We start from the raw sequence: 26,719 nt of genomic DNA on the forward strand, positions 1-26,719 counted from the left end.
ATAAATGCATCTTGATCTCTCCAAGAAATCATTATTTTTTCATAGTTTTAGGGCATGAGCGAGAGGGATTGACTATAGATCTTTCCATAATACCCAATTTCTGCATTAAAAAAACCCAATCCTGAAGCAACTGTCTTTTTACCAGTAGAAACAAACCAACGCAACATGCATGCAGCACACGTGCTTTGCAAAGCTGGGCAGCCACTTCCAAATCTCTGCCACAGATTGGGAAATGTGGAGCTAAACAAAGCCATTCGCCCGGGCTCACAGGGAAATCACGCCTCACAACCTGGTGCGAACGCCGGCCTTGCGATTCTCTGTATTGCACCCCAGGTACCACCTTGAGGGTAGGATGTGCATGCAGCTCTGTTTTCCTGACGCAGGACAGGTTGCTGGCTGTGGAGCAACTACCCTGCGCCCAGAGGCGGCTCCCTACCCCCATTTTCAGCCCTGCTAAACCTATCACAGTTACAGGGAGCCACGTTTGCTCCCATCCTTGGGAGCCGCACCCTTTGAGTTGAGCATCTCTCCTGGTGAGAGCGAGCACAACGCGCGAGGTCCCCGGGCTCCGCGTGGTGGTGGCAGCCTCCAGGCACCCACCGTGAGCAGGGTGCTGGCCGAAAAGTGGGTGCAGAGCACCAGGCAGAGCCACGGCCAGCGGTTGGCACCGGCTGATGGCAGCTGGGGCTGGCTCCCGTGCGGTGGGAAGGTTGGGCTCTGCAGCACTGGCTGCCCAGCGGTCGAGGTCCTCGCAGGTGCCCTCACAGACCCGACCGCTCCGGTAAATGCTGCTGGAAACCGCCGCCTTTCCAGCTGGAGGGAGCTTCCCTGGTTTTGCTCTGCAGCTTAAACAAGCCATCACTTCACAAAAAACAGCTGCGGGATTGCCCTGCGATTTGTCGGACACCCACCTCCCGCTACGTCCCGCCAGGCTCACGCCAACCTCGAGCCTCCCTTTGGCACAATTAAAATAAATGCTGGAAGTGACAAATCTCGGAAATCTGTTCTCCTCTGCAAGGCACTTATCACTCAGAAGTAAATTTCTCTTGCATGTGCCAAGAAGGAAAACCTTTTTCTATGTTGCTGGCAAAACTGTCAATCATCTTGATGAGCAGCAAATAAATGAATGCCCAATGATGGGATTCTATATTATCCTTAAAAAAGAAATCCATCAAATAAACATCAACAGGTAAATGTTTATACCCGACAGCCATCAATTTCAGCTATCCATGCAAAAAGACAGGTGAGCTGGACTGGTAAACCTCGAAATTAGAGAGGTATTAATCATCTGCTCCCAGCCAATATAAACAGATGTTATTTTTAAACAGGCAAAATCATCCCTTCCTCTGAAATTTATTTGCAACAGATAATGTTCTGTTACATTTTTAATCAAGCAGATGAAGTTACATTTAAATTGAAAATCTGCTGCACTCAACTAATCAGGCAAGTAAAATTCGAAGATGATTGAATGGCAGTACAGAGCACACTATTACAGCAGGTAAATTGTGAAATTTACCTGTCACACCACACAGCTTATTGTTCAGCCACCGCGCCTGCAAGTTAGGAGCAAAGAACTAAGACAAAAAAAGGAAAGCCATGTTAAACGTATTTATAAATCCATCATATTTTAGGAAAACACCATTAACAGTGGGGGAAAAAAAAGAAGCTCCACCTCTTTCCTACAAAAAAGCCAATAAAGATTTACATAGGCTACTCCTGTCTGCTTCATGCTAGTCTAAGCTGCCGAGTGTCTAGATATGCTGAGATCGAGGCACATCATGAAAAACCTCTCATATTTCTCCCACAATAAAATAAAAAGCAAGAAAAAAAAATATCTTAGGGAAGAAACTGTGATTTTCCTGTTAATCTGTTTCCTGTCTCTCCTACAGACACGTCTGCAAGCTCTGTGCCACCACCTAACTTCTCTGTGCCTTAGTTCACCACTTTTAAAAGCTGCTATTAATGTCCTGACTCAGAGGTTCGTAGATGTTACACTTATTTATGTAAATAGTGCTGCGGCAGAAGCAGCAGTCATCTCAACAGACGAAATACAGAGTTCAGCTACCTACTGTCTGCGGAAACACCGCAAAATACTTTGCTACAAGAAAGTGCCAGAAACGAGTATCTTTCATCTTAATTTTAAAATGAGATCCATATAGTCTCATGCATGACATTTATAAATTATGCATGGCTACTTTTTTTTTTTTTTTTTTTTTTTTTAATGTCAGGATGAATAGAAACTGACAGCAGACATCTGGAAGACTGTCAATTACTGTACTTTTAAAGCATCCGCACCTTAGCCGGCTGCAGATGTGGACATACTGACACCGAAGAGCAGCGCACAGACCAAGCCCCATACGCGCTGCAAACTCTGCATCATCCTGTGCCAGGTGCAGGTGAGGCTTCACCCCATGCCCGGGCACTCAAACCCTGCAAGCCACGAGGACCCTCCCTAGGATCAGTGCTGATCATTAGAACCAGAACAAACCTGGTAGTAAATCTAATAATCACGTTAATTTGTCTTTGCAAGCATTGGTAATTCTTGGGTGGTACCAGAGCGCGTGTACACTGCAGAAACTCTTCAGCACACAGCTCTGCAGTGCATTCCCATGTCCTCCGCCACATGATGCCAGTACTCCCTCAGACTGCAGCTAAAACTTGCCATTCCCTAAAAAAATAACACATTATTTTTTAAACCTGAAAATGACACAGAGACCCTAATGCGCCATGGTGAGCACAGGAAATATATGAAAGACTCTAAGAAAGTCAGGTTTAAAAAGCCGAACAGTTGTGAAGTTGTTTCACTTCCATTACTATTCACAAATTGGTAATTAAGACTCATTTCTCCCTTTTTTCCTCTAGGAGTGTAATAAACTATTATTTTTATGCATTATGTTATTTGTTAATCAATTGGTCCTATAACGACAAAAAGTTTAATGGTTAGTTTAGCACGGTGTATTTGGGCAAGGGTTACACCCTGCAATTCACAGTCTAGATTAGGAAAGCAAACGTTGTTTAAAAACAAAAATAAAATCAATAGAGTCAATTCATACTGGCGTATTTAAACCACTGCGAGAGTTTAGACACTGCAGCAGCTTTCGAACCAAACCCTTCCGCTAAGACCTTAAAGTTCAAGTTGAAATATATAATTACACATTCTGTACCTCCTGTGGTTAAAACCTGGTTCACCATGGCCCAGTAACACACGGTACCATCACAGCACTTACCTACACCACCTACTTGGGAGAGCTCACGGCCCTACTCTGGGTGATTTGGTCCAGCTACAACTACCTGGTGGGACGTGGCTGAGGTTTCTGACAAGCAGGGCTCGGCCCGCTCTAGTCCATCATGTTTTTTGCACGGGTCTGCTGGCCCAGAATGGCCGTGTACCGCGGGGAATGGCAGAAGGAAGGTGCTGCCTTCACTGGTGCCACCAGCTGCATTTACAAAATCAGCGTGTGTGTGCACGTGTTGGATGGGAATTCACACCCGTAGAATTTCCCCAGCTACCAGTATTTAAACAGCTTCACTCTAAAGTCACAGGGTTCCCGTCATATTTTTCGACCTGCCTCCTGGTGAACTGGCTTACTGGTGTCAGAGAACATCTTGCAAAGGCTGTGGAGGATGTCCATAATATCTCGTGCAATCTTCTCCAGCAGCAGCTAGAAAACAGAGGCTCCCCTTGCATGACGTTCGGGCAGCCAGGTAATGCAGTCAAAGGAGCAGAGTATTTAGATTTCCTTCAACTGTTGCTGAAAAGCTGATAAAAATATGATTTTTCTTAACTGAGGAAAGTGAGTTCTTCACCGACCAGGTGAATAGTTCTGTCCGAATTCTGAAAAGAATTCTGGTTATGTGTCTTAAAGACAATATACATCTACCTGAGACAGAAATAGTGTGGGGAAAAAAAGAGAAACATTACAATACAGTCTCTGATTTCACTACCACCACTCTCTATCAAATATACCAAGCAGTGAAAAGAAAACAAGTATTATCTAGAGCATACCATGTCCTGGATTTTATTAATATGATTAATATGATGATTAATATGTAAAAAAAGGAAGTGTGGTCCCTTAACATCTGGCTGAACAACTGCCCCGGACCATGGTCCTACGCAGTGTGAAACAGCTTCTGGTAGCCAGTGCTACACAAATCCAAAGCATCTCACCTTTACCTGAAGGGGGGGGGGTTGGTTTGTTTGTTCTTTTAAGAATATTTTATTAAGATGCCCCCAAAACCTTACACCTGTTATCTGTTCAAATTGAAAACGGCACATGGAAAGTGAAGCTGTACCAAAACCCCAGCCTGCCCACGTGGCCGTCGCAGTGCCACGTGTGGCACACAAGGAAACACAGTCCCCCGTGACGTGGCTGCCCACGGCAGCGCCGGGACCGCGGCACGACCACAGGGGTTGCGGGGGTGTGACAAGCGCAGCAGGAGTTCTCTGTCTGAAAAATTACCGCCCCATGACCATGCCACGCTCTCACTCCTATACCGTCACTACGGACCACATAGCGGTTTCCCACTGCGGAGACACGCACCCCCCTGATCGCGCAAGGGCAGGGGACGGGAGAGCCAGGCAGCGTGCCCACAGGCGAGGCTGAAACGCCCTGGCCTCCACTTGGAAAATATTTCAGGTGTGCTTAGCTTTAAAACGAGAATAATCCTAAATACAGAGGACATAAGCATGCATTTGAAGTTAAGCACATGTTTGAGTGTTTTGTTGAGCCAAAGCCTTTCTGCGTATTTCTGTCTCATTCACTGCACACTGTTCAAATTATTAATTAAATGCCTGGGCAATTTTAACATTGGGTTTTATTGTTCTAAGTACCTCAATCATTTTTCCTTTAGTGCTAGTTATTTTTCTGCTTCCCCCCCCCCCCCCCCCCCAGCATTTAAAAAACATCCTGTCATGTTAAAACTGCGCAGAAAGCTATACACTGAGACGGATCACAAAAAATCCCCCAAAGTAACCCTTTTCCTAATTGCCCTTTAATACATCTAGTCTTTAAACCAGACTTCATGTTGAGTTATTATGTAAGAAATAAGCACAAGAACAAAAGAGAGTAGTTTTCATTTTAAACATACACAGTAGAGACCGAATCTTTGGGCAGCACTGTAGCGCTATATTGCAAATTGATACAAAAGTCTGTAATTGTCCAAATCTGGAAGTTCACCAAGCAAATATTTACATTTCAACAGCCTTATTCAGGAAACTAAAATTTCTCCACCGTTTGAAACCAGAGGCGTCTTTTCACTAAGCGTCCCTGCAGACCTCACTGCACCAGCAATTAGCACCGGGCACCAAGACCTTTGCAGGGTTCAGCTCTTCCAAGTTCACACTCATTTATAGCTCGTGACTTCAAATTCCATAATATGTGTTAACCTGCATAGTATCACGGGTTTCAGCCATTCAAAATGTTATGCCACCAGGTTAGGTTTTGGTTAGCTTTTAAAAGCGAGGGTTGGGAAATAACCAAGTTTAAGATGACACATCCTGTGCAGTAACTTTTATTTTGAAACTTTTTAGGAGTAACTTGCAACAACATATTATGACAAATCATTTAAAACTAATGTAGCAGATTACTAAACATGAGCACTTCATGCTAAAACTGAATTGCTTAACTTCCAAATATTTGATCCTTCAACTCAGTATTATATTAAAGATTTTTTTTTGCACATAGTTACCCTTTTAAAGGAAATGGAAGTTAGCCAGAATTATTGACAATACCTTTATATATCATAAAGTTTAAAAATTCAGATGACATAAGCCCACATATTCACAAAAACTAAAAATCCCTTTCAAATCATAAGCAACTCATTTCTGATGTTTCATACACGTGCAAGTATTGCAATACTGCACAAATTAAACTTTGTACACATTCCAATTTCTTTGGCATTTAATGCACCTTTAAAATCGGGTTCTTCCCAAAACCAGGAAATAAATTTTGAAAAGCATTATAACGACGCATTAATGATGAACTAGAACATTACTTTGATTAACATCAAAGCTAAAGAAAGGCAACTACTAGCAAATTTAAAGATGCATTTAAGAACGCCTCTGCGTGCAGGGATTCCTTTTCAGACTGGATGTCTCACTGAAAGAGACTGCTGTGCAGCAGTTGCTGACTGGTTTGGTTTAAGTCTCCAAGCAGTAACCAAGAACCTCGTGCTTCTTTGTTAAACTGGAGAGGAGCGCGGAAATGTGCCTTTGAGATGCTCAAGCTCGGAGGTCCTGCTCAAGCTCGGATGTCCTGCCCAAACTGCAAAAAGCTACAGCAGGGGCAAGATTTCAGTTTCAGTTTCGAAAAAGCTTTGCCTGCCCAGACCTGCAAAAAATGGATTGGATGTTTCTGGTGAACTGGACAACACACCGTGTGCTCACAGCTTTCACATGTACTCCTCGCTTTCAGAAACACAGCACTTGAGCTGAAAACTGCTTTGGACACAAACTGAAAACACCCATGCCCTCTTATCCCGCGCTGCTTTTCTATCAGCCTGAATTACTCAAAAAAGAAAACACCACAAAAACCGGAGTAAAGTAAGGTACTTGAAGAGAGGCGAGGGGCAAACTTTCGAATTTTGCTCTGGCTGTGACCTGAAAATCCTATGCATGGAGTAACACTGCGAAAAAGTGGCAGGCGTTTCAGTAGTACAGTTGCACTTACACCTCTGTGCCAACAACTGGTGTAAATCCAGCAGACCATGTACAAGTAATGCATGCTACACAGCTTCTTTTTTTTTTTTTTTTCTCTAACACCCCCCCCCCCCCCCCCCCCCCGCTTTTTTTTTTTCCCCTTTAATTAAAGGAAAGCTGCTCTGCAGAAGACAGGAAACTTACTGTAATTAAGACTTTCAACTTCTAGAATCTGTGCTTTATTATCGTAATACAGCAGAAAACTCTTTTCTAAGATTTTAGAGGACAGTTTTGTATAGCGTGTGATTGCTTTCACTTCACAGTTACAGCTGGGGCTGAAAGCACATCGCTCCCCACAAGCAGTTCAGCGAAACCCGTGCACTCCATGCTGCTTGGGCCTCTCCTGAGCTCCTTCCACCCTCTCCACTGCAGCACCAGTATTTCTACAAGTGTTTTCTTTCTGTAAAGAGCAGCATAGTACTTTTACTTCTTAAATCCAACAGTATTTACTGGGTTTAAGGGGATGTCTGCAATACAGAATGAAGAACTGCACTCAATTCACTGATCTAATAGCCCAGGCCATCATTAGACCCTGCTGTTCCCAGAAGAAACTACTGTATTTTTTAATTGTCCCTTACCTATATTGTCACACTTCAAGTACGGGAGCCAGGATTTCAGAAATAGTAACAGGCATAAGAGAAAAAAGACACGCACTACACTTTTTCTCTTGCACTAGTAACAGAAGTCAAGAGGAGGCTTCAAATACCGTCACAATGAAAACCTGAACCTAACTCTGCTCCTTACTACATTCGCCATTTCAAGGGCAAGTCTGTTTACAACATTTTTAGTAATGCACTTAAGATTAGAGTCAGGCTGTGCCTTGAGTAAATGGTGTCACTTCAGGAACACTTATTTCACCAAGTAATGTATGTAAGCCAACAATAAAAAAAATTACACTTACTATTTACACTAATAAAACCAGTGCACTTCATTATTTCTATTCTGTAGGTTTTCCCTCATTCATTGGGCAGCAGGTGATTGTTTTCTTGTAGCCTCTAGCTAGGGAAGCATCAATGTCCCATCTGGGATGCGCTCAGAGGAGGAACGGGTTTGTGAAAAGCAGCAGTTCCTGTTGCTGCCAGACCACCTTGGCTCCACTTTCAGCCTTCACAAACAACCAAGCCAGTACGATGGCTCAAATGGGAAACGAGGATTACCCAGGACTGCACTGTAAATGGGGCTTACGATTGCTGGACATTGCATGAACTCACTGTAAGGGATAAAAGAAGCACCAGAAAGAAGTTTTGGGCTTTGTAATACCTGTTACTAAAGTTAGTTTATCACAGAAGACCTACTAAACGTATTAAAAGCTTTTCCAAGTTTTAGCGTTGTTTTTCCAATAAAAAAAAAAAAAAAAAAAGAACTATTGTATTTGGCGCTGTGTGTTACGCAATCTTTGCAAGAATAAAGGAAGCCTTGTTATTAAATAAGCAAATCAACTTTTTTAAGCATCACGAGCAGCAGCCCGAGGAACTGCCGCACAAACGGAGACAACGAACTTTTTCCGCACAGGTTGGAAAGTGTAGCCAGCTACAACTGCCAGCTCCAGCTGTCCTCCAGTGAAGACTTCCCCACGCACCACGGCTGGATAAACCTGTGCCCCTGCAGCACTGGTACCTGAGCCACATCCACCGAGGCTCTGCACTGGCCTGTGCTTCAAAAAAAGTGATTTATTGCAACTGCAAGGCCGCACCAGGATCTGAAACGAAAGAAGCATGAGGAAAGGTCACTGCTGGCAAGGGGGCAGGAAGGGCAGGGGCTGCGGACCCCTTCTCCCACCTGCCTTGACCCGCAGTGCCTTCGGCAGCGTGGCTGCACTTGGGGCTGCAGCACGCGCACCCACCAGCAGCCCTCCTTGGAGGGGGGCCGGGGGCGACCATCCCCATGTCAGACACCCCTCCAGGCTGCTGAGTCCCTGGGGAGCACAGAGCCCCGGCGGGCTGGTGGGGCGAGCCGAGCGCTGGTGACCAACGCTCACAGCCAAGGCTGCTGCCAGTTGCTCTCCCCAGATCAAGCTGTCACGCTGAAGTCCTTTCTCCTGGCGAGCTGACCACCAGATTGTGGTTGAAATACAGGTCTTGCTAGTGGCTGCCCTTCACCACGGTGCTGCTGCTGCAGGCACCCAGCTCCAGGCGATGCCTGGCATCCTCCTGGTGCATCCCTCATCCTGCACGCTCCTCCCTCCACAAAGACATTGTCCAGACCCTCAGCATCCCAGGAGCAGGCAGACACTGCCCTTTCTGGCATGCACAGTCTGTTATTTCCTATGCTGCTGCCCAAGTACCTTTCCCACACTGTGACTCTGCACCTTGCATCGCCAGCTGTGGGTTCCTCGAGAAGCTTCCCTGGCTCTGTGCTTCCAGCAGTTAGTTCACTCCTGGCAAAGAAAAGCTGGCACGGGGAAGAGGGGAGGCACTTGCATAGAGGATGAGCCAAGTGTGCACCCATCGCACTGGCCATTTCGGGAGATGGCAAGGTCCCTGCGTGCCATGGGGAGGCGGGCTGGGAGGGCTGGGTGCCACTGCGAACCACTGCAGCACTCAGGGGCGTGCTGGCAGGGCTTTTGCCAGAGCAGTGCAAACCACACCTGTCACGATCCTGGCCAAACTAGAAGTTGCTCAGCTTCACCTAATGTTCTCACTCTGAGCCGTTACTACACGATCTACCACATTACTGCAGTAATATGTAGTAATTAGGTAGTAATACAATGCTGTAGTATTGGCTGTACTAAAGTTAGGACTCCTGCAGTATTTCTCACCAGAAAGAGATACACAAGGGTGCAAGTGAGAAAGGCTGAGGTGCCACCTAACGTGAAGGGACTGCTTGCACAGAAGAAAGCTCGGAGGATAAGGCTGCAGACTGGGGTTTCCCAGCAATTAAAAAATGTTGACATGGATTTTACTAGTATCCATGGTATGCAGATACTGTGATTACACTGACGTCACCGTGCTAACTGCAAAGGTTAGCTTGTTCCATAAAAGAGAACAAAAACTAGCATGCAATCTGCCAGAATGCCCCTGAGAATACCCCAAACTCCTATTTAAATGCAGAACCTGGTGACAGAATACAATCATAGCATCAAACGTCTCAATGTGTACTCAAAGTCCATCCATCCTGTGAAGGGGGAAAAAAAAAATAAAAAAATAAAAAAATAACACATTCCATTTCCCTCTGAGTTTACTGTAAAATTTACCTTCTAGGTAGTGCATGTCTTCTTTTCACAAGTCTTAAAATGCCACCACAGTTTCTGCAATAGTCTCCATGCTGCTCCAGTGATGCTCACTGCGAGTGCACTGAGAAGTTTTACACTGTAAGATTTTAATTACTGATGTAATATAATCCTCAATCTTCCTTGAATTACAATCCCGAAGCCTTAAAAATCCCACCTGCCCTGCAGGGATTTCCAATACTGCAGATTCACCTCCATTTAATAAGAGGTCCCAGACAAATGCTCTTCCTTTATAAGACACGTGAGATTACTGATTTGGATTTCTGCTTTTCCAAACATAAGTGAGTGCAGGAAACGTGACATGTTCGAAATCTGAACCTGGTAACAGGACTTCTTCAGCTGCCCTTCTTCATTTACGTGACCAGATGATGGAGTAGCTGTTGGCAGGAAACTCTCCCATTTGTAATTTTACAAAGGTATGAAATTGAGATGTCTTCATACGCATCCCACTTTTGTTCTTAAGCACGACACATTAGCAGCCCACATACGCAACACACTCTAAACACCAAAAAAAACCTCCCAACCCCAAACCAAACCCGGGCTACATTTGCTAACGTTGAAGATCCTCAAAGTTCAACTTCAAGTCACAGTTGCTCATATCACCTGGCGGGTGGGGAACAGCTGTGTCAGTACATGGACACTGACCACCCACAGAGTGGGACCAACTGCACCAGCCTGCAGAAGGCCCCTGACTGGAAGCGGCCAGATGTTCCTCGTCCAAGCCCGACGGGAGGAGAGCCCCACACGGAACAAGGCAACGCAGATGACAACTGCTAGGCTTGGTTGCTGGTTTGAATCCTGAGCCCGAGCATGAGTCAGCTCCCAGTTTACCACTGAACACCTTCCGTAGGCCAGGAGTTAACCCCATCAGAAGCCTAGATACACACAGCTGGCCGCCAAAGCTCAGGGTCGCCAGGGTTTATTCAGGTTGGGCACAAGAGTACGCGAGCACCTGAGCCAACCCAGCCATTTCAAGCCATCGTAAAGCACGCGAGCGCACGCTGATTGACGTAGGGATGCCGGGAACCTCTGGCTGCATGAAGGCTGCTGAAGGGCTTACTCATCTTCTGTGCGCTTGTGCCCCGTGCCAGACTGGCCGTCCTGAACGCAGGGCTCCAGGGAGCGCAGTGCTGGGAGATGCAAGGAGCTCAGAGGTTCTGGCGTGTCCAGTAGTCTTCTGTCAGAGCTCATAAATCCTGCAGGGACAGGGCTGCATTTCGGAGGCAGCAGGTCAGCACTTGGTCTCCTGAGCATGCCGCAGTATGTGACCATCAGGCTTTCCTGGTGACCTCGCCGTTTACCTAACGCAAAGCCAGATGGGCATCACCGCACACAGCGATGCGATGCTCACGGGGGTAGGAATCACTTGTGAAAAACCTTCAGACTCTCTGGACCAGTCTGGATTGCTGCGTTTGCCATCCCCAGACGATCCTCACCTTGGAGCTGCAGCAGGATCTTCTACCCATCTGAGGTTATTTCTTCTGCAGCCGGCCTTCAGGCTGCCTGATCGTGGTCAGTCAGCACAGGCTCTTCCAAAGAAATGAAGAAAAGCCTGCCAGTGGAACTGCCTCAGTTCTTCTAACCTTTACACTTGCTCCCTTTAATCGTCTGTTGCATGGGGGACTGGAAGAGGCAGAGCAGCAAAGCAAACCCCAATCTGCTGCCACCACACGCAGAAGACAGCCTGAGCTTCTGTCTTCTACCCCAGCACCACCTGCAGCTCTGCTCCCACCACCCCACCTTGCCCTCCAGAATGAGGGTGTCCAAAAAATCTGTAGAGAAGGTGAATTCAGCGTTATTTGAACAGCAGTAGCATTTTGTTGACTGGGGGTCTCCTTAGAGCCTGCATAATAAAGAAGTTACCGGCACTAACACTGAGATGACGGGCTAGACAGAAACGCCACTCAGCAAACAGCAAGAACCAAGACCAAATGCAGCGCCAGTTCAGCATTAAGACATTCAATACCATCTCATAAATTCACACAGTTCAGAAGATTCTCTTTCCTAAGCCAAAGAAAATAACCTATGCCTGCAAAATGGCAGCTAACAGTCGTTTTCCTTTCTTCTTTTCTTGGTGTGGTAACTAACGTACACTTTAAGTCCACTATACAGCTGGTTGCTTTTTAGCCCCCGCCATAGTTTGCAAAATGCATGAATAATATAAAAATAAGACGTTGCCAAGTATTCCAATTAAAGAACAGTCTGGCTGTATCTTTCAAACTATCACACGCCATCAAAAATGTTATCTGTGTAATTCCAAAGATGAGTTCCTCATTATTTCAAATTATGTCAAGGGATTATTTGGGGGTCAGGGAGGTACAGAGCAAAAAGGTCAAGAAGAGTAATTTGACCTCTCAAAAGATGGAAATGAAGAGCTTTTGGCAAGATGCCTAGAGGCCATTTTCTGTACCTTGAATGATATTATAACTCGCTGGTGGAACTTGGAAGAGGCAAATAAATTTTTAATCCGAGAAAGTAGAGGGGGAAAAAAAAAGCACGCTAGAGAAACTGGCAGTAACGTTTTGCCTCTTTTAGGATCAAAAATAAGTATTCCACATTTGGAATGGGGCAGCCAGACTGACTGCATCCTGCCGCGTCTGCCAGCCAGCAATCCCTGCACCTGGACCGCTGTTTCTATGTGGCCAAGCTCCAGCACACGATGAAAGAGGCACATCTTGTTATAATCAGACAGTTCAATCTAAGACTCGTGTTTAGAGAAATATAATTAAAACAGGACAGCTGTACAAAGTATTTGTTGGAAAGCAGTATTCAGGAAAAATTTACCTAGTGAGCTTTGGCAACCGAAGAGCTTGCTGCTCAGAGGATCTGATACTGGCAGAGGAGCATCCTGAGAAAAGATGCTGTTTGGACAATGTTCGGTACAGCCTGTCTGTCCTTCCTGGCCCACAGGATACTCTAATCAGTGAAAATTAACTAAGCAGGCCTGTTATCAGCACATTTACTACACAAGGAAGCACACAAGTTGGACACAACAATTACCATTTTACACCTCTTGCCACATGTGATGAAATTTACCCCGAGTTCTCTTTAAAGCAGCCTTGGCTTTTTGCAGGGAAGAAGAGCGAAGTGACAAGTATCCAAACAACAAACCATTTAAAACGGCACCCTTCCAAAATGCATGAAAGCAACGGTAATCTTGCTTTAAAGGAGGTCAAAGAGCGGGGTGAAGACTTGGTACAGTGTTCCAAGTAAATTGCAAACGAGAACATGAAGCGGGGCAGGAATTCAGCCCAGCAGGACTGAACGCTTACAAACGCCCCTGTGTCCGAGGGATGAGCGTGCACTTGTACAGGACTGCCCTGAAAGCCAGCCCTCGTTTGTTTGCTATCTAAAGCAGATTCTTCTCCATCACTTCAACACGCCCCCCGCCTCATAATCTCTCGGCTGGCAGTGCCATTGGGCCTTAAACATTTGGATTTGGTACATCCCGCTACTGTTAAATGCAAGCACAGAAACCTGCAAGAAAAAGTAAGCCGCTTACAGAGCCCAGCAACAACTTCTATTATTCTTTCCTTCCCTCGGGTTGTTGATTTATGTTCAAACACAGGGATAAAACACTGTAGTATCAGAACTATGAGAACAGTTACTCTGATACCACACGTTAACACTAAAACATGTTTCCAAAAGTAAATCTTGTTACTGCACTAAACCCACTGAAAAATCAAATTTCTCCAATACGGATATATTAGAAATTCAGTAATTTTCCTGCTTCCAAGATAACTTGTGCCAAAATCTATGTGAATTACTTGTTAATTTATTACTTGTTAACAAAAAAAAAAAAAAAAGGGAGTGGCTGGGTGGGGAGTGAGAGCCTTCTGTTAAAGACAAGTCACAATTACTGTGGTTTTTACAAGCTGCAGTCAAACAAGGATTTTTTCTGTTTCCATCCACCTTATTTATAGGTTTTAAAAGATCATAATATATTTTAAGGAACCTCTCTTTTGCTTAAAAAAAAACCCAACAACGGGGGGAGGGGGGGGGGCAGCAAGTTAGACCAAAGAAGAAATAGCAAATGTTACTTTCCAGGTTATGCTTTAGCAGTTACCATGCATTCACATTGTGATTTCCTTAAAGCTTTTACAAGTTAACTATCTCGTACAGTGCCAAAACTAGCTCTACTTTTCAACAGACAAATGTTAAAGGTCAAAAAAATCCAAACCACAGCTATTCCAGCTACGGATCACCCCTCAACTGTAGCTGTTTTCCCATACACATCCTCTAACAGCATTTGCTGCAGAAATAAACTCGTGTCATCTTTCCGCCTCAGAAAATAAGAATGACATAAAATTGGAAATCATATTTCGCCATTTTTGCTGGTTAAAGATGATTATTTCAATGCAAGAAGCTTATTATTTTGCAATAACATTTCACATGGTTTTCTGGCACATTTCAGCCATTGATATTGGGGTCCAGGACGGAACGTAGCTGAACTTACTAGTGTTAATATTTTATTAGCAGTCTGTGGCATTAACAACTTAGCACAACTGTGGTCTTTGCAGGGTTTTGAAATTGTTATTAGCTATTGTATGTTTAAATTTCAGAAATAACTAATATATATCTCTTCACAGATACTCCATCCAAATTTTTTTATTTAACATTTGTATAATTAGAGATACTATACAGCCACAAACGTAAGGATTTTGCCGTAAATAAAAATCCAGGAATGAGTTTTGTTGAATAGAATTTGTGTGTGCAGAGCTGAAAAGCACAGAGGTAGCGTAATTGTTTCCAGAAAGATACAATGAAAGTTTATTTTGAAGCTCTATGTTTATACTTCATTTTGTATAAATATTACAGAAATTGCTCTATTAACTATGTGTTCAAGGGCGGGGGGGGGGGGGGGGGGGGGGGGGGGAACCCACAAAAATGTCTTCAGAAAAGTCAGTGCTAAAGCGTAAACGAGCAAGTGCCCTGTCTTTCTGGTGGGCCGCAAGGTGAGCCATTCCTCCACTTTTCCTGATGTCTCTTTGAGACCACTCCCCTCTCAGTTTTGCAAGGGGAAAATAACCTTAACTTCCGAAGTAAAAACATGTTCTTAAGTCACTGAGGGTTTCGTACCTATTGCCCCCAGACTACCTTGCACCATTCTTCTCCCCGTCGTGACGTTGCAGCGCCCAGGCCACAATGCATTCTGCATGAAGCACCGAGACGAGAGCAATTGTAGTGATTTTAATTTCTGTGATAACACATCGAATACCAGGGAAAACATTGTACTATATTGCTTTACTGGTTCCACTACTTATCAAGTATACTAGAAAACAGAGAACTAAGCCTGTTTTTATTACAAAAAACCCACTCTGTATTACGCTGCTTAAAGCAAAAAGCTGAAAAATCATGGGGTTTTTTTAATCAAGAAGTGTATGCGGAGATAGGATGCTTGTACTACACAGCTGAATATGGAGGTTCAGCAATGTTGCCTGTGTACTAATTTGATTAACTGTCAATTGTTTTCAACTCTTAAGCAATGGTAATGTATATGCTCAGGTCACTTGTCCTAGTTTTTGCTCACTGAACCACGCTGCCATTGGTCAATATTTAAACCACAGAATTTTAAGTGTGGAGGCTGGTGAAGGCAGCCTGATACTTATTCCTTGATGTCATTTTGATTTTTCTTCCTTTCTCCTCCTGTCCTTTTTTCTTTTTCTAGATGAGAATTGTTTGAACAGACTGATTTTTCATTCATTCCATACGGAATTGTGTCCTACATGGCATTTAAGTTTATTAATAAACTTCAAAATTACAACAATAAAGTTAAATTTTGGAACACAAACTGAGGAGAACTTGTGGACTATCTAAATTTCCCATTCAGATGGGAAGAACATTTTCTGTTCTTCGCTTTTATCCTTTAATTGGTTGACATTAACAATGGTTTTCATGTTTTCCTCATCAATGGTACGTATACCGTTTTTTAAAAAAAGCGACTAACCAGACATATCAAACCAGCTATCCATTTCCTTTAGGAAAACAGGATGGGCACTAAGATCTCAGTTATTTCCCCGTCTGATTTATCCTGCAAACTTCAGGTGAGCCCACTGTGGACAGTCCTGTCAGGAGATGGCAGAAAGCAGATTCAAACCAGGGTGACCTGTAACATTTAATTCTACCACAGCTAATACCACAAGCCTGCGATCCTTTCCTGCTTCTCCTTTTAATTCCAAGTGCTGCACCCACAGTTCAAACCAACAGAATTACCTATGAGAAGACGAATTACAAACAATGGCTTCCTTACGTTGGTTAAGCTTAAAAACATAAAAACTCCCACAATTCTCCTGGAGCACATGGGGAAGCACAGAGGTTTTGATGCACACGCTGTGTTCATGCTGCTGTACGGCGCAGTGAAGCTCTGCGTGGGAATACCTACAATTTCCCCAGTAAGGACATGCAGGTTTTTGCTGCATGATTGCAGGGCATCTGAGCAGCTGTGCTGTCTGGCAAGCGTACTGCTGACATTATAATCCACCTGCACTGGGAAGCTGTCATGCTTTCCTTCGCGTATTTATGCTCTCGGAGAAACTGCAGAAGAAGAGAGCTACATCCGAATTAAAAGTTGTTCTTGCAGCTGTACCATTCCTGAACGACTGACAAGGATTTTTTGATGTATTTTTCGCCTACTTTCACGAGCAGATGTCCTCCCTGTGAGATACAAACTGGAATGGCGACGTAAGAATGCCGACTGAGAAATGTTCTCAACTTTTACTGATAAAAAAAGATCAGATATTTGGCAAATTAAGAAAAAAAAAAAATGTTTCAGCAAAGTTATCCTTAATAACCAATAGATTTTCAGCTTCTTTTGCAACACCGTAAATAAAGTGAGACTACAAAAATTTTCTTTTAGGAAGGATTCAGTTCCCAGCAAGCCTCCTTGCTCCTTCAAGGTCCTGCAGATTTTTAGCTTCGCAAAGCAACTTGAGATTAGCCAAGCTTTGAAAAATTGACAATAAAAATAAAAACGTGAGGGGAAGATGCCTTTGAAGGTGCATTGTCCATGATGATGAACGTAGGATGCTAAGCAAACCAAATAGGCTTTAAATGAACTAAATACATTAGACATAAGCAACCTGCAGGCTTAAAACTAGTTACCCATGGAAGTGCCACGACTCCATCGATAAAGGGAGTCCCTCTAACTCCCAAGGCAGGCCTATCCTATCCGTATGAACGCAGTCTCAGGTCCAAGTGACTGTTGCTGGATGCTAGCTGTTTTCCACCCCGTGACAAAGCCTTAGGTGCTTAGCGGAGAGCTGCCAGGCTTTCTCAGTCTGCATTTATTTCCCTTTTCAGTGCTAAGACAACGTGGGCTGAAAAGCAGTTACAGCTGCCTTTTTCTATTTTGATGCAATTGTGTTTCACTGCCCCACCAAATACCTAGCACATTTTCATGTGTTCCTTCCTAATTATTTGAGTCCATTGGAGAATGATTTTCAAATGTCTATTTCCACACAAGCCGAAGTATTTTTTAGCTTTTGTCCTTCAGAGACAGCACATGCATGTGCCATTAAAATATTACATCACTGACACACGTCATAAAAGCGCCATTCATATTTAAAAACATAGTGCATTTTGGACATGGAAGCTAAGATATATAACTAACAGCCAAACTTAAGGATTTTTTGCAATTCTACTGTTTTCTGAAGTCGGTAATTTAATGACCATTTTAAAGAAAAGGTAATTTTTAAGGTAAGTCACAAAGGCTTGGGTTCAGAATGGCCCATTAGCCACATTCCTTCTGTCCCAGGGACTGTGAAAGCAAGAGCGGAGACAAAAGCACACTGGGTCTCCCCTGACTCCTCCACAAATGTAGTCAAACAGTGAAAAGATACTACAAGGAGAGAAAAAAAAAAAAATAATCAGAATGAACCTCTCCGATGAGAAACTAATTAGTACTAAGCACACAACATCTTACATTTAATCCAATTAATCGTCAGGGGCAGGAAAGATGCGACTCACTGTCCAGCTGCCTCCCTGGCTGGCTGGTCTGCAGGGCCAGCAGCACTACCCCTGGCATTGACCCTGGCCCTGACACCAGCCCTCGCCAAGGACCCCTCTCCCCCAGCCACCCATCTATCAACAGACGATGCTCCGGGCAGCACTGCGGCCAGGGCTGGGAGGGAGGTGGGGGTCCGGCCACCCAGCAACCTGGTACCGGCCCAGCAGTGAGGGGCAAACAGGAGGGGAAGGGGTGCAGGGCACAGCAGTGGGCATCTCACGACCTCCCCCCCCCCCCCAAAGCTACGCAGTGGGGGCTCCTGCCCGGAGAGGCCAGCGGAGGGGAGTGGGAGCCAGCGGGACCAGTGACGCGCTGCTCATCCCAGTCACCCTTGTGCACCTCACTTCAAAGCAACCACACCGAAACACAGCACACTGCGACTCTTAAGCTGTAATCAAATCACCCTGGTTTTAGAGAAATGACAAGTAAAACAGTGTCATTCCACCGGCGCGAGGCTCAAAAAGACAAAAAAAAAACCACAACAACCAACCCAAAAGCCAACCCAAAAGCAAAGTGAATGCCTGATGCCTGGTTTAGGCTTCGTTTTTGACAAAAGGCTGTAGCACTAGATCATTTTAAATACTTGGTTTTGCTATCTAGAAATCTAAAAACTTCCAAAAGTTTTTGTGTTGTTTTTTGGGTTTGTTTTTTTTTTTTTTTGAAAGAGTAAATTGAAAATTAAATGAAATAAAATAGGTAAAAGAATAAAAGCAGACAAGCAGACAAAATCACTACTGCATTCAAAACAAAGGTCAGCATGGACGTATTTCAGAAAAAAAAACCAGGGAATAAATTGCCTTTCGCTACCCACTCACAAAAACACAACTCATGGGAGGTGTACGACATAAGTCATATATATACTGCAAATGCCAGCTGCAGTCCCTCTGCTCCGGCTGCTGACGCTGATTTCTTAAAGGGATCCTCTTCTCTGCCACTTTGAATTTTATGCCGAAACAAAATGATGCTCATTCAAAAACAGATGAGAAAACCCCCTCTGGCACATGCCCACTCAGCTTTAGTTCTACAAGTATCAAAAGTACAGTTAGATGACACAGAAATTGCCTCTGTTCGGAAGAGCAAGCCTCAGGGCACAGCTGTGTTTTGTGTCACGACTATCGCACGCTGAAGCCTATCACACAGACCCCAGCCATCTCAGGAAGGAAAAAAAGGCTGGAAATGGTGCTGCCCCTTCTCGGAGGTGTATTTTGAAACAGGAGAGAAATCTCCGTTCAAAGCTGGCAACTTTTTGCCACTTCGCTTTTCTTTGTAACGCTGCATGCTGGATATCCCGCACGAACGCAAGGCAAATGGGAACGCTGCACCCTCACATCCGCCTCTAAAAATATACATACAAATCCATACATGTTGCATATGCCTACATGTGTGTGTATGTACGCTTATAGGCAGTCCCGAACCGGAGCGAGCTGCCACGTCTCAGGCCAGAGCCCCCCACGGCTCGGGGGTGGGGGAGGGGGGGTAATCCCCCGATCTCTGCAGCTAAAGTTTTAAATATACAAGACACGGTTATCAACTTAGCGGCTTTACGGCTTACCTTCAGGCAGCGTCGGGGCTGGGAAGTGTGTGCAACCTTAACGCAATTACTGCCACCACAGAGGCTTTGACACCAAACGTTTCGCTGCCTCCCCTTGAGAAGGGCAGAGAAAACTGATCTTTCACCATGCACAAGAGTTTCCAAAAGAGACCGAAAAAAGCATCTGGCAGCCTTCCCACACGCCCCCCCCACCCCCACCCCCCACCCCCCACCCCCACCCCCCACCCGCCCCTCTCACTCTCTGGTTGTTGGGGTTTTAAAGGAGTTGATGGAGGAAGATTTATCAAGTACTGAGGATGGCTGGCCGGGACTTTGCTGTTCCTGGTGCTTCAGGGCTCTGAGGCAGGACAAGCACGCCACGACGAGCCGTGCAAGAGCGACAAAAAGCAGATAAAACTGCCCTCTTCGAGCAAAGAATTGCTTTGTGACTGGCGCCAAGGTCTGTGCTCTGCAATAGGGCCCCCTCAGTGCCTGTGAGTATATTCTCCTCACCTACACTTCAAAAGGGGCCATACGGAAGAAAAACGGCCACCACTTCTCACACCTGACACTGCGCAAAGGCCCTCTCAGAACTGGCACCAAATGGGTGACAAAAAGCATCTTGGCAGCCAGGTCAGTGCACGTAGTCTTCCAAGCATGTGGGTGATGGCCTCGCTGCTCCATAATATAAGCCATACATCACCAAATCCACCACAAGAAGGCCGGCTGAACAGAGAGAGCTTTTATTGTCATGTTTTCTCATTTCTAACAATGTCATTATCTCCCAAGATGTAACCGGGACACCTGTCACCATTGCATACCACGTAAAACCAGGAGCATTAGCAGGAGGAAACCCAAGCATCACCATCGCCACCATCATAGAAAGTGAGTGGAGGTTGAGCCGGGCAGATGGGAAACCTTCCTGGCGCTAAAAATTTTCAGATAGAAACAGCTTCAAGCTAAATTCCACAACTGCCCAACCTGCCATGTTAATGGGAAATGCCCCTGCTAACCAGAAACCCTCGGCAGAGGAGCTGGGCGATGGGCTGCCGGTACAACCTGCTGCGAGGTCCTCGGCGCCTGCCAGCCCCGCAGCACGGCCAGGGGGACCACGTGCCAGCGCCGAGAGCTGCCGGGGAGAACCAGGGCACTGGCAGCATCAGGCAACTGGACAGGTCCCGGTGAACAAAACCTCCCAAATCTGAGCTTCTCTGGAGATTGGAGAGAGATTTGGATTTGCACGTGGAAGACTGGAAACGCTGTCAGTGCGAGAGGGGAAACCGTACAGCCAAATAACGATGTGAAAGCAGGCGCAGGGCTGTGCTCAGCCCCAAGCACGCCGGACAGTGGTGCCCGCGGGGCTGGTGAACAACGCCAGGCGTGCACTGGCACGCACTGGGACACCACAATTCTCATCTAGCAAAAGACGCTGGAGGGGGATTGGTACGCAGGAAACACTGGCACGAAAGGCATATAACATTTATTAATAACAACACTGGAATATCAATTATATACATCAATAGAGTATGAAGACAACAACAATATTCATCCCAGGACTCGCTGGCCTGCGTTATAGACATCGTGTGTATCTACCTGTAACACGCACAGATGTTACAACAGGCTAAGGATCTACTTCTGCATCTCCTCCAAATTAAAAAAGCAACGAGCCACCGCATACCAGCTGTCACGAGACTCATGGTCACCACGATGGCAGCACAGGGTAAGTTTTCTGTGCTCTTCAGTAAGAAACCCACAGATTACCAGATGTGCTGCATGCATGTCCATTTTGACCACTCAGCACTCGCGGTTCAAACCTTCCCAGCGAATCCCATCCCGTGCCAGAAGGAAACGGAGCAAGTTCTTTGAGGCGAAAAGGCCCCGATTTCTCTAGACACATGCCAATTACTGCCTAAGGGCTCACAAAATGATGTGCCATCCTTTTACATTCCTCTGAATGTCAATATTGCCCACAGCTTCAAAGCACAAACCCACTTTCACTAGGTGCTCCTATTAATGGAAAGACACAGAAGGTATTAACAAGCCACCTTATTCCTCCTATCAGGCCTTCTCTACTTTCATTCTGTTTTAAATTCATTAATATAAGCTGTTTTTTTCCCTGTGCTTATTTCATGCACATATCTGCATGATTTATGCCCCTTTGTAGCCCAACTCAAACTTTACTTTTTCCCTTTTTAAACCCTTAAGTCCTTTGTCTTCAGTATATTCTCTGTTGCATTTTTTAATTACTTAAAAAAATTGAACTTCTCCTTCAGAAGGATTAAATCAGTTTCCCACCAGTGTTCAAAAATTCAATTGCAGTATGACAGTCTTTCCCCACCTGTAAGAAACCCAAAGAAACAGGGACAAGGAAGAAAGATCAAACTGATGACAGAAGTGGGGGAAAAAAAATTCGTCTTATAACAATCAACAGAACAGGGGGGGAAAAAGAAAAAAAAAAAAAAGAGAGAAAAAAGTGAAAAAGTCACCCAGAATATATGACCATGTAAGCATGGGCACTCTTGCAGAAAACCTAGTCAGCAATCCAAAGCCATGGGAAATTTAAATTAGAGCTAAGGTCCACAATAGCAGAGAAATCTGTACAGATAAAAGGGCCTGCTCAGGCTGCAGGTATACTTAGTCTAGATCTCTTCAGATTTGCAAAGGAACTTTATTAGTTTTATTAATTTTTTTCTTAAATAATCAAGAGATTCGAGTGTATCCACATTACACGGCAAAGAAGATTAAGTTTTTTTCTTTAATCAAAATATCCATATGCATGTGCTGTATCTTCCACATGGTGGGTGGATTCCCACTGCTTATTATTGCTCCGGGGTGCATTCTGCTATAGTAACTCATGCACAAAACACTCCTACTACATTGAAGTAGCGTTAAGGGTCTAGCAAACGGGAGCGAGAAGAAAAAAAACCCCTCACATCACAGGCAAAGTCCCAGTGTTGAGCAGCGCACGGTTCTGAGGAAAGCAAGCTGATAAAAGGGTTTCAGCAATGCAGCCACAAACAGACAAAACACCAAACGCGGTGACATCAGCTTCTACTTTCCAGGCAGCCGGCGTGACCTGGCATCACTCCGCCGGTTTCGCCCTTGGAGGGGGATGAAGCCCCCAGCCCCGCGCCTGGCTCTGCTCAGGAGGGATGGGACGGGGAACCGTGGTGCGGCGGATGCTCGGCGGGGCCACAGCACGGCCACGGGCACGGCCCGGGCAAGGGGGACCAAAGACCACAGGTTCCCACCCCCTCTTGGAAACCCCTCTGTCCTCAGGCTTCGCAGCAGGCAACAGACAGCGCAGTCCCATGGGCATGGCTTACCAGCCCTCACAAACACAACTCCCGGCACAGGCTGCTTCCAAACAGCCGCTAATTTCACACCGAGGCATCTTTCTGCGAGCTCTTCCATCAGCTGACCCCTCCAGCTGCCCAGCGCCCACCCTCAGCATCCCAGGGGAGACGCCATGCTCCAGGGTCACAACAGCTTGGCCCCCGCGACCCCTCGGCAAGGGGCCACCGAGCCGCCTTCGACATGACGTGATGTGGATGGCCACCGACCCGCAGCGCCCAAGCAGCCTCCCCGGCCTCAAGAAGCACCAGCAGTGAGTGGAGATGCAGCAACGTGCCTGCAGCACCCAGCCGTGCGCCGCCACGCAGAACTGCCCGGGAACAAACCCTTGCCTTTTGGTTTGGTTTTGGTTTTGTTGTTTGGTTTTTTTTTTTTTTCTGGGTTTTTTTTTGTTTGTTTTTTTTGCGACATTGGAATTTGTACGTGAACCACACTTAGTCTTGCTGATACCATTAGGTATTAATAAGAAAAATATTTTCATTGCAAAACTAATTTTCACCAAGAAATCTTTTTTTTTTTTTACTTTTGAAAGCAAGTTTTGCTGAATTCAATCCAGCAAGTCCACAGCTCAAGCATCCAAAAAGTACATCTCCTCAAATAGAATTTCTGTAGCCTAACAAAATGAAAACTTTCTTGTAGACATTTCTGTAGAAAATTTAAGTTGGTGCTACAAATACCAAGACTCTAGAACAAAAACATACTACATCGTGCAAAGGTCGTGTTCAAAACTAGCTGTCAAGGGGAAGGGTAAATTAAAGAAGAAAAGCACAGCTCACTGTACTTTTTTGTCGTTTTAGAAATAAGCTTACCCCTTCTCCCCGTTTAAAAATACACCAAGGGATTTGAATAACAGCACAGAGAGGAAAAAAAAAAAAAATACAGATGTGGTCAGATCTTTGAATAGTTTCTGTAGTACCATGCAGAGTTAAGAGAAAATTAAGTCATACATCTAGAAGCCGCCATTTGAAACACCAATAGTTAACAAAGGGTATTTCCTTTTTGAGCATGGCTGACAGAGATAAAACAATGAGCTAAATTTATCAGAGACTGCTGTTTTCATTTTGACTCCATAAGTTGTAGCTACTGCTGCTGAACAGAAAACTCCTTCCTGTATTATTTTTTAGGGAAGAGGGTCAAATGAAATGCTTTCAAATTACCTTTTTTTTTTTTTTTTTTTAACCGTTTCATTCACTAAATGTTCAAATCTTTTTTTTTTTTTTTTTTTTTTTTTTTTTTAAAGATGTACTTTTATTGTTTTGGGTTTTTTTACTAAAATGAGAGACTTGATAACTCAGGCTAAAAATCAGTGTATAGAAAGACGTCTAAACCTGGAAAACAAGATGGAAATAGATGCCAAAATGGAAAGCTGAAACAACTGCTTTGGAAATAGTAGCTTGCCCTTTATTTTATGTTCACTGTTTCTTTTCGTAGAGGGCAGTTTTACAGGACAGTAAAAGTTGACATAAAATCCTGTGCCTCAAGTGAAATGATTTACCCCTTGAATGCTGGCTTCCCTTCATAACTCCTGTCAACAGAGAAGATTAAAAATACTTGTATTTTACCAAATTCCAGAAGTCACCCTGTCAGGAAACACCAAAATCACTTCATCTACTCAAGATAGCTAGAAGATCATGTGACAAACAGATTTCAAAATATCCTGCAACACCCCATAAGCCTCAGCTGAGTTTTGTGCTTTCTGCTCCGAGCATCCTGCTCTTCCGTGTGTCTGAGGTCACCACCAGAGCCAAAGCTACACCACACACGGCTTCTACACAGTCGTGGAACAAAATGCTTAAATAAAAGCACAGTGTCATCCTTGCTACAGAACCTATTTACGCCCCCGGGCAGGAGCAAGCTCCGGCTGAACAGGCGCTGCACCCGTACAGAAGCCACGTCAGTCCTTGGTCCGGGGGGGACACCTCGTGCAGCAGCTGCGCCCAGCAGCACACATGGGAATTGCTCCAACGGTTGTGTGCCATGTCACTGTCTGTAAATGTCATGAAAATGTGGCGAGAGCTGCTAAGGAGGTGGCACCGGGGTGCCTGACGAGGTTTGCAGGCCGTGGAGCAATGACTGCAAAGGCACCTGGACACAACGCTCTTTACTAGAACAGACTGATACCCAGTGACTGTTACTTTTAAAAGCAACTTCTTGTGCTGGAAGTAGCATCTCTAGCGATGCTCTTGTAAAAGCCTCGCTTACTGCGCTAATAAGAAAAAAAATCACGAGCAGAGAAGAAAACAACCATTCCCTCCCTGGGAGACCAGCAGAGCACCTATGTGCTATTTTATAGAAACTTTGGATTCAAAAGCAGCCCTACCCACTGCGCACCACAAAGCTGCCAAGCGCAGAGCGCAATCACATTAGTTTCTTGCGCCCGAGGGCGATACTGGGTGGGCAAAGGATGAAACAGGCCGAAGATGCATTGGGTTTTGTACCCCTTAGTGGCCTGACATCGATGCAGCACCTTTGAAAGCTGTCTTTCCAAAAGCCGTGAGGAAAAAAAACAAATTGCAGAGGTTATGATCGCAGCTATACGTGGGAGAGGAAATACAATAAAAGGAAGCATTTAATGAAGGAATGGGTGGAAGACTTCCAACTACAGCAGATTAATGTTCTTATCATATATACTCTTACTGCAAAGTGGAGGAAAGGGATGGAAGGGGAGAACCCTCCTTCAAAGACCTGGAAACGCTCCAACACTAAAAGTGAACTCACTGCCATTTACTATATGGTACAGTTTGTAACGATTCTCTTTGCACACTTTCTTCTAGAGCCTAAAAATTAAAAAAAAAAAATCAGAAAAATCATACCAAAGACCTAGATTTGCTGAATTACCTGGGTTTGAAACACCACAGGAAGCAGGTAGGACCCTTTATGCAAAGACCAAGCAGCAGCAGCAGCGCACGCTTCTCCAAATGCCATTGCAAGGAAACCCACCGACGACCGAGTGGAAGCAAGTAACACATCACAGGTACACGGTCACTCTCTCTCAGCTTGGCCGACCGCCTGTAATTCCAGCACCTGCTTCGCTTCCAAGCTATGCACAATCCCACCACAGAACAAACAACAAAGTCAGAATAAGGAGGGACAAGAGTCGCTACAGACACAGCAAGCGCTTTGCCTGATACCCCTCCCCGCGAAGCGAGAAAGCCAGTGCTCATCTATATATCCCGGCTAACGAAATGTTGCCATTCAGCTGTACAGCTGTCTTACGGAGCAACCAGCAGACGCATGACAAAAAGCTGTATTTTACAGAAATACGGGCAGAGATACGCTGCTGCTTAATGTGGTGTTAGGCAAGCAAAATAAAAAGTGAGAGGTATCTAAAGCCACTTGGAAAAAGGGTAGAAACGGCAGGAAAAGTTTCCAGCTGTGTACTGAACAGCAGTGTTTGTGGACCAGCCGTAACGTTTGAGATGTGAACTGAAGATGGAAGGGTACAGGTGAGTCTTGGTTTTCTATCAGGAACCACAGGTCATTTCTCAGAGGCTCATTTCTGCCAAAGCAGCCAGCAGTGACTGAAGCTAGAAGTGGCTGTGTGGGAAGAAGACTCTCTGCGCATTGGAGGCATCAAGAAAGTGTTATTTGTTTACAGAGAACATGAAAAATAATAAGGCTGTTAGACAAGAGCAGGGCAGACAAATAACATGTAGAGGAGTTTGCAGAATAAGGAGATATGCCCAAGTCCTTCCCTCGAGGAGTTATTTCTGACTCCAGTGGAACCTCAGCACCCCTGTTTCAGGGAGGCAGACATGAAAACACACTCATCAAATGACTGACACAATCAGCTACGCTCAGAGTCACAGAATCATTCATGTTTCAGTTCCCTTTTTAATGTGAAGCAAACTGGACACTGGACGTACCATGACACTGTCACGGGAGGTCTATCCCATTTACAGC

General features: G+C 45.0%; 1 protein-coding gene across 4 annotated transcripts in view; it reads right to left on the reverse strand.

The window, feature by feature from the left end:
• The window catches only part of LOC121080369 (zinc finger CCHC domain-containing protein 7-like), a 119,398-nt gene that overhangs the window by 79,947 nt on the left and 12,732 nt on the right, over positions 1-26,719 (reverse strand). The gene's annotated exons all lie outside the window — the stretch shown is intronic.

This window comes from Falco naumanni, chromosome W (assembly GCF_017639655.2).
Source record: "Falco naumanni isolate bFalNau1 chromosome W, bFalNau1.pat, whole genome shotgun sequence".
Lineage (NCBI taxonomy): Eukaryota > Metazoa > Chordata > Aves > Falconiformes > Falconidae > Falco > Falco naumanni.